We start from the raw sequence: 12596 nt of genomic DNA on the forward strand, positions 1-12596 counted from the left end.
AGCTCCGCTTTAATCCCACTTGACACAGCCGCTCATTCGCTGGAAATAGACGCAGATATTATCAGAGCTGAAAATGCCCCCCCAGAAGGGGCCCAAAAAACCCAACCTGCGTACGAGTCAAGGGAGTTGTTGTGGATCAGAGGGAAGGCGGGCAGTGCCGAGGTCTGGCTCGCAGCGAGGGCGAGCAGCGGGGATCGCTCCCGGCCGCCGTGCAGGGCTCGGCGCTCGCAGTTGTCGCTGCAGCCGGGATCTCTCTTGACACCTTTATCAGGCACAGAGACTCTGACATCTCAATACTGTGGCATTGTGTGGGGAAGCATTGAGACGGGGCTGCGGCGAGGAAATCCTACATGTCAGCGGAGACCCTCGCCGGTGACACCGTCGGTTTTAAATGAAAACAATGGGGGGAAAAGCAGACATATAAATAAAATGCGCTTATTTCACCCTCACAGAGAAGGTTTGGCAGCACGTCAAGCTGTACGATGTTTGCTCTCATAACTGCTGTGCTGGAGGTGCCAGAAAATCACTAAAAATTAAAACAGCAGCAGCATAATTCTAATACTGCACAAGGAGTTGTTGGCGTCATTACTTTGAAGACAGAATTGCAAAAGCAGAGCCAAATTCTGCTCTCAAGTAAAGCCACCAGGGTAAGATTGTTGTTGTAGCATTATTGTTCCTACTGCTACTAAGTGTTAGTATTGCTACTATTAGTACCCCAATTTTCCAAGAGATCAGCAAAGGAGGACCAAGAGCTTTCCTAAGTTGGCAGAAAATAAAAATATCCGTGAGAATTCAGTGTGGTTTTTCACACTGTGACTGAGTTTTAAAAGTGCCACAGTGATTGTTCCTTTCTGTCAGGTGAGGGTAAACACGCTCATGCTGCTCCTGGAGTAACAGGATGGAAACAGCAGATCTGAACCCAGAGAGTTTTAAGGTTGCTGGGAGATGTAAAGGTCTGCACTGTGGATCAAGTTAGCTCAGCCCTTTAATGGTTTTGAACTGGTTTTCATTTGGAAAAAAAACCAAGAGCTTATAACATTTGGAAGCCCTTTACAACAGGAAATCAAATGGGTATTGAGATAGTCCTGTACGAAGGACTTCAAGGTTTGCAGTTTTCCCTACAGCGGGATATTTTTAGATTTCCCATTTATTAACCATGCAGAACACTCATGTAGTGTTGGGGAGCACAGACCCGATTAAGTACAGATTTTTTTGATGCTGCTTTGTCACAGTGGTGGCCACTGTAAGAGAGCCCAGGATGTAGTGCTGTGCAGCAAAAACTGCAGCTCTGGACTGTGTCTCAGCCACTTTCTTACTATTAAAAAAAAAAAAAAAATCCATGTACATAGGCTAGTAAAGCCTGCACAACACAGTTACATTTATTTCAGCACTGTGATGCCATAAGCCATATATTAGCCCCAAAGTTTTTCTTCCCCCTCAGGCTCGGAGCATGCACCCCCCTCCATGCAGAGATACTTTCTCTGCCAACGTGTTTGTTCTCCTTTTACCCTTTATAAGAATTCCCTTCCCAGAACTTTGTATTTGTTTATCCCCTTAATATCCAAAGCTGTCCGTGATGAAAATCAACCCCCTTTCAGCAGCTCAGGGATGGTGAGTGGTTGCCCTTTTTTGAGTGAGTGGCTCCAAGGCTGTCACTGTCACACACCTCCATCTGCCCAGACCCCACTGGGGGCTCAGCCACTGAGACTGCCTGCCCTGGGACAGTTTTTGGAGAGCCTTTCAAGCCCTGGGGGCATTTGCATGGCTAAACCCCCTCCCTCCCTTCGTGCCTCTTCAAAGCCCTACCTTAGAGAAAGGCTGTTAATCTCCCTCTGTGAAAGTGCAACCTGTTGATAGTCTCAAATTAAGTCACATGAAGGATGCTGTCAAAAAAACTGGATCAAAATTGGTTCCAGGTGTAAATGCTTCAAGCAGTTCCTTCTGCCTCTCTGTCCAGGAGATGGGGACAGGACAGGCTGTCAGATGCTTGTCCCAAAGCCCTTGGGACTGAGCCTCTGGAGAGGCAGGAAGGGAGAGAGGCTTTATTCATGCCAATGTCAGACTTGGTGACATTGCTGTCAGAGCCTGTGATCACTCCCCTTCCCCTGCAGTCCCCCTCATGCACTGTGCAAAGCTCTCCCCTGCACATCTGAGCTGTCACCATGCAGCATGGCAGCCAGAAGGCTCAGGCACCAGTGCTGGCCTCAACAAGGACCTTGCAAAAATTACACTGGGGTGTGGTGTCCCCATACATCCGATACTCACAGGAGCTGCTTCCTCAGCCAGCAGAAAGCAATTCCTGAATCAATACTGAGTTGGAGCAGAGCACTGAAGTAGGTGAAACTTTAATTCAAATCTTAATATGCTGGCAAGTTTGATCAGAGTCTCAGTCACATGAGCTGCTGAATCATATCAGGTTAGGTACACACAATAAATATTCCCAAATATTTCTTATCAAAACTGGGTCTTGTTCGCTGACTTGTGAGCCAGACTGAGTGTTGTGGCCTCACAATGCTGTAACCGGCTGTTCCTTCAGCCCAGCCGAATGCTACGAGCTCACATGAAACTGAATTGAATTATTGGTTCAGAGATCAGTATCAGTGTGCATGAGTAGAATCCCAAGCTGTTCACCCTTAGCCTTCAAGGGTTAAATAGCATCAGTGGATGCCAGCACTGGGGTACATTTTCCAGAGCTCATGTCACTACCCATTTATATCAATAAGGTGCATTGGAACGGCTAAACCGCTTTTTATTAGCTAGCCAGCCCTTACAACTGCAGTTCCAGGCTGGTTTATTGAATTTCAAGCTCAAAAGTCATTGTTGGTAAGATTAAGGATCCAAATGATTGTCAGGGTAAACACTGTGAGCAGTCAAGCACCTTGTGAAGGATCTCTCTGTGTGTCTGCACCCTCTGTCAGCTTGCAACAAAATCTTATCCTGCTGTATTTGTTTCCCACTGAACAGCATGGAACAGACAAGGAATAGAGGGCTCTGCAAGGAGTGAGTTGTTTAATTTGAGGTGAAATAAGAAGAAGCAAGTGAACTGGAGAGGCATGCTGGATCTCTTCTGCAAGAGCTGCATATGGGGATGTGCTGGCAGAGGTAAAATAATTTATCAGCCTGGAAAGCAAAGCAGGCAATTGGAGAAAGCAGGGAGAAAAAAATATGAAAAAAATAAAAAGAAGAAAAAAAAAAGAGAGAGAAAAAACTGGAGCAAGCCTGTGGAGGGTGTGAGAAGCAAGGCTTTAAAATCAGACCTTGAAATAATGCTGACTCAGCACAGCAGCTGTGTGTGTGCAGCCAGGGCACTGCACCAGGGTCACAAGTGGCTCTCAGAGGTGTCACTGACCACCTGCACAGGCTGGGTGTTTCCTGTCCTTGGAGTAAACCAAGGCAGCGTGCTGGAGCCTGGAGGGGACGAGACAGAGATCACTGCTGCCTGCCAGACCTCTTCATGCCATGGCCACTTAGGATATTGCAGGCAAATGTGTGTTCAGCGCCTCACTTTGAGGGGCATCTGAAATGAATCCGTAGCCTGTTTAATCCCTTACCAGCCTGTGAAGGCCTGTAAGGAGAAATCACACGCTGCCAAGATGAGCTTCTGGGACTCCAACAGTTGCCCTTGAAGTCTTCCCTCCTGGATGTGGCCAGAGACCACCAAAAGCAGCTGTCTGCTGCTGCCCATCCACCCTGACTGCTCACCTGCAGCAGGGGTTGCAGAAACTTCCTTTTTCTGCAGCCCTTCAGAGCTCACTCACATTGGACTCTTCCCCAGGTGCTGGCCCCACTGTACTGCCTGGTGGCTCTCCTTTCTCCAGGGGTTTTCCCCTGTTCTGCCCCAGTCCAATGTAGGGAAAGGGCTGAGTAGTGAGTGGCATGGGAGCTTTCAGAACAAGCAGCCACATCCTAAAATAAATACAAGTTCAGGTTTTCCATCTATAAGGGACAGCAGAATTGTGGTCAATATTAGTCATTATTGCTATGACTTTTAGGCAAGCTCTTTCTCACTGGAAGATTGACTTACTTGGGGGGAAGCTTGAATAAGGGGACAACTCAGTCATGCTCACTTCTGCTTTAATACAGACTGTATGCTCCCTCAAGCCAGTGCAGACACAGTCTGACATCAGCCCAGCCACATCTAGAGCCTGATTTGTATGGCTGTCTTCTTGCAATTCCCATGGTAGCTTTATTTTTCCAAAGGGCATGGTGCAAGCTCTGCTCTGGGTGTATTCTGCTGCAGAGGTAGGGTGGGTGGATCAAACATGTATCAGCATATTAAATACACAGGATGAATTACAGAATTGGGTGACTCCACAGCATTTACTGGCCTTTGAAATAAGAAGTAACAGAAATATGTATTCCAGATTCAGTGTGCATGTCCAGCAGCTCTGCAGGGGAAAAGCAATTGAGGGTCTTTACAAACAGAGATAATCCTGTAGGGAATAGTTAAGTGTTATTATCCCTGTGGAACGCTTAGTCATTCCAAAGCCCAGGAAGGCGAAATGCCTTCCCAAATATCAGCTCCTGGTCTGCAGCTTGGCTTGTGGGACCATGTCCAACTTTGTCACAATAAAGTGATAACTACCTCAGGGATCTTGTGCTTTTGCAGGAATGTGATTCCCCGCACGCAGTGTGCTGGATGTCCAGATCAAACACAATGAAGAATGCAACCTGTGGTCAGGGAGGTTTGCCCTCCATCAGCCTTGAAAGGTCTCTGCATAGTAATTGTGGCATAAATAATTTCATTTATCATTAAGGGAAAAACATTTGTGGTGTGGAAAGCAGGAGTTGCATAAGAAATTGGATAGGAGGCAGGTAGGCTTGACTTCAAGACGTTTCACTGAGCCAATGCCTTTAATCAACAAGGGAAATGTTTGAATGTTAATAGAACTAACAATGAAACCAGAGTCGTGTTTTGACAAGTATTTCCAAACATTCCAGGAACACTGCGATGCTCTAGCCGCCTCCTTCCTAGGGAGGGAATTGATTGCTTGAGTTGCAGTGCAGCCTGCAATGTTCAAACAGCCTTTCCAGAGGAGCTGGGATGCTGCCATGGGCAGGGGCAGGTGGTGGTCCCAGTGGTACTGGGAGAGATGGGCAAATTAATGTTTTTAATAAATGAGAGCACTTTCTTCCTATAGTGGACAAATATATCTTAGAAAAGAAGTGAACTCAATGCTGGGAGCTTTTCTTGTGATAGAAATTCTCTTCCTTATTATCCTCTTATATGAAAAAATTGCTCATGATACATTTTTCCAGAACATGGTGATGTCTCTGTCCTCTATTGCACTTTGCCCCAATTATATTGGATATACTTTTAACACATTGGTTCTATCTCTTCTGAAAGGAAGCCCTGACTCATTTAAAACATGACCAGAAAATTGCTGGGGGACAAGTGTACCACCCCTGCAAGGCCTGCATGGATTTGCCATGCTTTTCACAGCTAATTTTCTTCAGGTCAGTGGATCAGATGAATCATTAATAAGCATTTGGAAACCCTGGGTGCCAGGTACTGCTGATCTTGAGCACCTTGTAAAAGATTCACCGACAGGTCAAAGTTTTTTATTTGTGGAGGAGACCCAAGGCTTACCCCCAGATTTGCCATTAACTATGTGACTCTAGAAACTCCCCAACCTCTCTGAGCATCTCCTCTCTCTGTGACACCGTGGTGCCCATGTAGGCTGAAAAACTCCCATGATTTCAAGTGAAGTTAGCAAACGCCTGAATTAGGAACATGAGGGATCTCAGCTATGGTTGATTAGAACAATATGCCTCCAAAACCTGACTTTTTGAACTTATATTTCTTCTAATAGTGCTCTCTAATGTCTGTCTCTGCTGATAGTGGAGGGACCTGGGATGCTCAGTTGATGAGGGGGGGTTGTTTTTCACCCCTTTTCATCAGCCTCCAGTGTTGCTTTCTGATGATGGAGGGGCCTGAAGGCTTCCCTGTGGAGAGACAGGATCCACTGACTCCATGGACACTGGCTGGAAGTGCCACAAGTGGGTCCAAGGCAGGGGTCCCATGGTCCCTTAAGGCTTCATTTCATACAGCACCATTTCTCATTTGTGCATCACCATTAAAACCAAAGATCACAATTTCATTGCAAACCCCACTCAAACATGTTTTCAGTACCAGGGAAAGGTAAATAGGTCATTCTGAAAGCATTTTTACAGCATAATTCCAGTCTTATTTAAAAAAAAAATCCCAAACAGCCAGAGTAGCCAGTGGTTTTTAGGCAGTGGTTTTCAATCTTTTTCATTTGCAGGCATTCACATTTTTTACCAGCAGAGCTTCAGCCCCTCATATAGTTAAATTGAAGCCTACTGACAATATGCTTATTTTTCTTGTGAAGTTTTGTGGACCATTGAGAAGTCAGTGCACCCCAAGGATCTACAAACTGAAGTGAAACTGATTGAAAACTGCTATCTACTTATTCTTCTGTAACTAAATAGGATGGGCAATAGATATTGCCATATATTTATGTGAACTGTCTGCTACAGTCTCTACAGTGTTTGGAATATGTGGGCTTTCTAGGCAGGGGGGACAGACATTTTCTCCAAGGCTGAAGGCAAATATTATTTAGATATTTTCAATTATTTTGTGATGTCCCTATGTGGAGTATAACAACAGCTGTAACTGGGATCAATTATTAATGGACAAAATCAAGTTACTCCTCTCAATCACCAATTTCTGAACTTGTTGCAATGAGGGGAGAAAAGACTTTAAATGAATCAGCATAATAGCAGTAATTGCCAAAAGGCTTAATGTTGTTTACCCAGAAATTATTTCTTAATTGCTTATGGTGGGCTTGTGGGTGACAGCAGCAAACAGTGCAGATCCTAGGAATTTCTGTAGCCCAGTGCTGGAGAAAAATCCTCATTTTCTGTGAGGAAAAAGCACAAAGCTGGGCACTTTGGAAGTAATGACAAGGAGGTGGCTGCAGTATCCACTCTGGCTCACAAAAGCCATTTGATTGTGACAGCAAATTTGTGTCCTTTCCCAAATTTTAGGCATAGTATTAATCATTTGCCATGGTAAGACAAAAGCGTTGTATATTGCCAGGAATATATTTGCTCCTCTTTCAATTGAGAACACAAGTAGGAACTTGGTTTAAAAGGGCATATTTTCTCTGTGGCTGTTGATGCCTCAAACCATAGAAATATAAAAATATTTGTAATAGTTTGTATCTTACTACAGAGTGGAAGGGGGATAATCACTGTCAGGCTGATTTCTCTGCAGACAGCTGTGCAGCTCATAACAAGGGATATCTGCACATGTAAAAAGGATACCGAAATCAAATTATCTGAACTTTGAAAATATATTCCTCTCTGCAGCTGACAGTGCTAAAGTTAACCCAGGAGCCAGAGAGAACTCTGTCTGCAAAGAAAATTAAAACCACTATTTGCTTCCAGCCATATGACTGGCTTATGGGGTAACAAGAAAGACAAGGACACTAGAGTAAAGTTATCTTTTTTTTTTCTTGAAGGCTGTGTGAAAAATTTTCAGTCACTTCTCTGCCAAAATAGTTTTGTAAATACTGGAGACGCTTGATTTTATCCACCCTGAACTCATCAAAATGTTGAAGCATGTTCTCACAGGTAGCCACAGTTAATCTGTGCAATCTTGAAATGGCTTCCAGCTTTTAGAAGTTTACATTAAGTAAAGATTATCCAATTATAGTTTTCCTTAAAGATAATAAAGATAAAGTTGATGGAGAGACATGGTAGATGACTGAAGTATGCTGCTTTTATTTCATACATTTTTTTGCAGTGTGCTGTGAGATGATTCAAAATTAAAGAACTGATTTTGACTATGCAGGAGTGTATGACATAACACAGTAATGAAACACGAACACAACAGAAGATTACTATCATGGTCATCACTGCTGGTATCTCAAACACATTATGGCACAATGGATATCACCCAGAGTTATACATTAGCTTTCAAAATGCCTCACTTCATGTTTTTGTTTCAGCCAATAAATTACTCGAGGCCTGACTCAGCCACTTGAAAAATAAATGTTGACTTTTCAGGAAATTGCAAGCATTACTGGAAGGTCTGAAGTCTGATAAACAGCTGGTTATGGATGGTTTTGTAGGAGGAATATTGTGTTCAGAGAAATTAAAAGAGCATTCGGGAGTTTGGTGGCAGGAAATGGACTCATATGCTAACTCTGAGTTCTCTTGCTCTCTCACTATGTGTGAAATATACTGTATTTTCTTCTACCTCACTTCAGCTTTCAAAAACATTTCTTTCATAAGCAGGCTTGGACATATTTGAGATACCAGGTGAATATTGGTCCAGAGGAGACCAAACCTTAAGTTAATACCCATTAATATCCATTTCAATTGTATCAGTAAGGTATTTCATGGAATGATTTGAAAAATAAATATTAGTGTAATGTGTCAAACTGGTAATAAAAACAATTTAAAACAAGGTATTGTGGCTTATCAGAATTAACCTCCCAGCTGAAAGCCAAAGAAAAACCTACCTGCAAGTGGAAACACAGGATGTACCTTAGGGAAAAGGTGTTTCTCCTGAGGATGCTTGCTCCCAGGAGGCCACACCTTGAGTCCTGCGTCCAGCTCTGGGTCCCTCACGACAAGAGGGGTGAACTGAGCACAACACTGAGGTGCTGAATGTGTCCAGAGAAGGACAATGGAGCTGGGGAAGGGTCTGGAGCACAGATTTTATGAGGAGCAGCTGAGGAAGCTGGGGGTGTTTAGCCTTTAGAAAAGGATGCTGAAATGCCAACCATATAGTCAGGCCTGAGAGTGAACAAGGAAAATTCTCCAAATCAAAGAGTCTCTTGCAGCACTTTTAATGTCACATGTGTTTGGGTTTTTTTGAGGTGGATGATGCTGGAAAACTAGAGATCTGTGAATTTAATTGGTGTCAGCTAAATTTTCAGGGTGAAATTCATTTTGCCAAGAGACTGTGATGCTTGGGGAAAAAAAAAGAGAAATATTTAGACTTTAGCTTCTTCCTTGTCAAAAATACTGGAGGGAGGAAGACTGAAAAATGTTATTTTTCCTTTGCTTATTATATGCAGTAACCACTTGTCCTTATACTGGCTTCTTTTATTCTGTTGCACTCAGTCTTTTTCTCTGCCTTCATTTGAAATGCTTCAGCCTCACTGGTGTGTTTGCAATGACCCATGTGAAAGGGAATAAAAATGCTGTGCCATTTTCACACCTGCAGACTAATCTTTATTTATACAAAGCTTCTGTGTTTTGGGACTTGTCTGTGCCCTGACACCACAGGTCACCACTGGAAAATTCAAGTTAGAAGTTATTTGTGGGGAAAAAATGGTAGAGGGCATTGCCTGTCCCATGGCAGTGAGGAGCTCAAGGGTGTCTTGAGGACTGTTCTGAGAGAGGATCTGGGTAAGGAGTTGTGGGGGATTCATCCTGAGTTCTGCAGACCCAGAAGAGGCAGGAGAGATCATGCCTTGCTTAAGTCAAATGTGTCACTTTTGCTCTAGTACACCTGGTGGTACTTGTTTTGGTACTTGCTCTTTTCTGCGTTTCCCTCCTTGGTCTGTATCGTAATTTTTACTCCCCAAGGATGTTAAACCTTAAAGAGAAGGCATGAAGACTGCAGCTCTGTGCAGAGGCAATGAAAGGTAACCCTTCTCCTCCTCGAAGCTCTGAGTATGGCCTTTTCACTGGGGCAGAAAATGCAAGAGCTGAGCTTCAGGGAATTTGGGCCAGAATTGGTGCAAAGTCAGTTTTCACATCTCACCTCTCTATATTCACAGTGAGTCTAGAAATTGCCTACAGCAACTCTATTTTTAATTCCAGATGAAAGACTGCAGACGGAGGAGCTGAGCTGAGGGTGAGTTTCTCAGAAATGAGAGAAGGTGCAAGAAAATGGAGAAGCATGGAGTGAAGGTCTCTGCTTATATATTCTTCACAGGGATCATTTCCATTGCCCAGTGCAATGCTACACCTTGGCAGTGCAGCATGCCAAGGGAATACCAGAGTTTAGCAGAAATGTGAGGATTGTGTCCAGAGTAAATGAAAATGTGAGGAGAAAACAGGGCAGGCCAAAACCTCTATGGTGCACAACTCCATCATGGGTGTGTGAATCTTCAGGGCCTTGCAAAAGAGCCAGCAAGTCCCTCTGCAATATCAGGTGTTCTTTGCCCAAAGACCTACCTCAGAAAGTGGAGTTGTTTTCTGACTCTCTGCTCTGACCTCCTTGGGATGCTGTGAATCTTCTAAACAGGAGAGGGTTTGGTCATGTTTGTTTGCAGTTATTTTTCTCTGAGGCCCTTCCTCAGGATTTTGTTAGCATTGCAAATTCCCATTTCACAATCTGCATTCTTCCAGCAGGCAGACAAAGGCATTTGAAACCAGCTGCATTTATCACTAATGCTCGATCTGGATGAGAGAGGGCTGGATGGATCCTCAGGCACAGGGGTTTCGCCATCCTCCATCCACCCTGGGGGAGCCGCGCTGATTTACCACAGCTGAGGATCTGCTTGAGGGAATTTAATCTGGGGAGGGTTTGGTGATGATCTGATCAAAGGCAGCCTCTGCCGAGGCTGAATTCAAAAGGCTGAAGGATGGGAAGGCTGTGCTCTTGGGACATGCTCCACTCTTCTCAGGAGATGGCGGGAGGCGAGTCGGGCCCAGCCTGTTGCGCAGCAATGCTGCTGCAGATAACAACCATCTGCATACTTGGCAGGCTCTCCCCTCTGCATGTCCACCCCGGAGGCAATCGCTGTCCCTTGGATGGCCTGTTAGACCAGGTTTAGGCAGACTGATAAGATTAAAGAGGTGAAAGAAAAGATACGGGCAGCAGCATTCACCCTTGAAAGTGCGTTTGCTCAAGGGCCATCCTGCAGAGCAGGGCTGGGGAGGACCTTTGCTCCCAGCCCTGTGCCTGGACAGCTGGGTCCTCCTCCAGGGATGTGGTGAACAGGACCAGGCAGGTAGCTCTAGCAGCTGGGAGCAGGATTACATCCATGCAGACACGTCCTTGGGGTCCAGCAGGTTTTAAACTCTCAAACTAGTTGCAAATAAGCAGCTACTAGTGATGTTTTCAAGAAGCAGACTGGGTTTTGGGTTGGTTTGTGTTTTCCCAGCTGCACTTCAGTCACTTAGTTTTAGCTCTGAGGGCACTGAAGGACAGTAGTGGAAACAAGCTTTAAAATTAATTATTTCCTTTTGTCTTCAGCTTCTGCTACCCACTTACAAGACTGAAGAAACTGAATTTGGATGCTTCCCTCACCATCGGGTGCTTGAGACAATTTCTTAGTCAGTCCTGTCTGGCTTGAGCTGCTCTTTGAATGTCTCTTCCTTTGAGGAGGGTGTTACAGCCATCCCCATCTGTGCCTCCTTCCAGGTGCCTGGTGGCAAGACAACCTCTGCAGATGTTCTGCTTTCATTTTTGGCGTATATCTGCTGTGTGCCTCTCCAGTACTGGGCAATGCTGGAATCTCGGAACTCTGAGAGTCCTTTCTGCCATCGCTGTTGTGGCTGAAGCATCGAGCAGATTAATCCAAACCATATAATTTTAGCAGCAGCCAGGTCCAAAGTAGTGACAAAACCCCCCCAAAGAAGAGGTGAGTGTGTGGGTAGTTACTCCGCTATGCTTTTGGCTTAGGCTGCTGCTAATTATATGTTTAAAGCTGCTTCAAGGTATGTCTACAGGTTATCTCTTCTACAGCAGAGCCTTTGATCAACTTCTGCACTGTCTGAAATAAACTCCTTCGGTCATATATCATTCTTCCCAAGGAGTTTGCATCCAAAGTCCTTTGGCTGGCTCTCTGGACCTTCAGAGGATTTTTTCTGGTTTTCTACCCATTTGCTAACATGGGAATAACATATGAACTGAAGCCTGAGTGATGGCAATTTAAGTTGTAGATTTTTGAGGCTCAAATCTTGGTTAACACTGCTGTGCTGACTGTGGATGTGATTTCCTTCCAGACATTCCTACTGAGCTGCACATTGCTGCCAAGATATGTAAATTGCCTCACTCAGATTCCTTTGCTTTCTAATATCACATTCAGTTAGGCATTACCTGGCTTCTCATTAGGTTTTCTTTTTTTAAATAGCTAATTATTTAACTTCCTTTTTTGCTGATCTGGACAACATTTTGAGCTCTGTTTATACGTGAGTACAGCTCTCATCTAAAAACTATGCTGCTAGTAAAATCTGAGTGATGCAGGGCACTGCTGCTGAGCCACATGAGGCCTGTGTTGCATCTATGTGTGCTTTTTCTCCTGATGAAGTCCTGGGCAATGCCAAGGAGGAGAAGTGAAGGAAAAAAACCTTGTGTGATGTTAGTTGTCTGTGTGAAGGCATTTAAAGATGCACTCTGCACCTTGATGTAAAACATTAGTAGTGCTCCTTCATTTTGCTGGCATACAAAACCGGGGTGAATCACCACAATGGCATTACCTGAGACAAATAAAACATATTTAACAAATCCTTCAAAGCCAGTGACCTCTGTAGACATGCAACAGTCAGGACTGCTGGTTCATATTTTACTAACATCATTCCTAGAGAGAAGTGTCTCTTTCCTTAAATAGAGCAGCTGACTCTAGGGAAAGAGTCTGGAAGAGTAAAGACCCAGTAATGGTTTA

General features: G+C 44.4%; 1 long non-coding RNA gene across 1 annotated transcript; it reads left to right on the plus strand.

The window, feature by feature from the left end:
• Positions 1–9850: 9850 nt before the first annotated feature.
• LOC135299618 (uncharacterized) lies at positions 9851–12322 on the plus strand. Its single transcript, XR_010361585.1, has 2 exons — positions 9851–10785; positions 11186–12322. It is a non-coding gene; the product is annotated as an uncharacterized LOC135299618 (long non-coding RNA).
• Positions 12323–12596: the final 274 nt, after the last annotated feature.

This window comes from Passer domesticus, chromosome 4, assembly GCF_036417665.1.
Source record: "Passer domesticus isolate bPasDom1 chromosome 4, bPasDom1.hap1, whole genome shotgun sequence".
Classification (NCBI taxonomy): Eukaryota; Metazoa; Chordata; class Aves; order Passeriformes; family Passeridae; genus Passer; species Passer domesticus.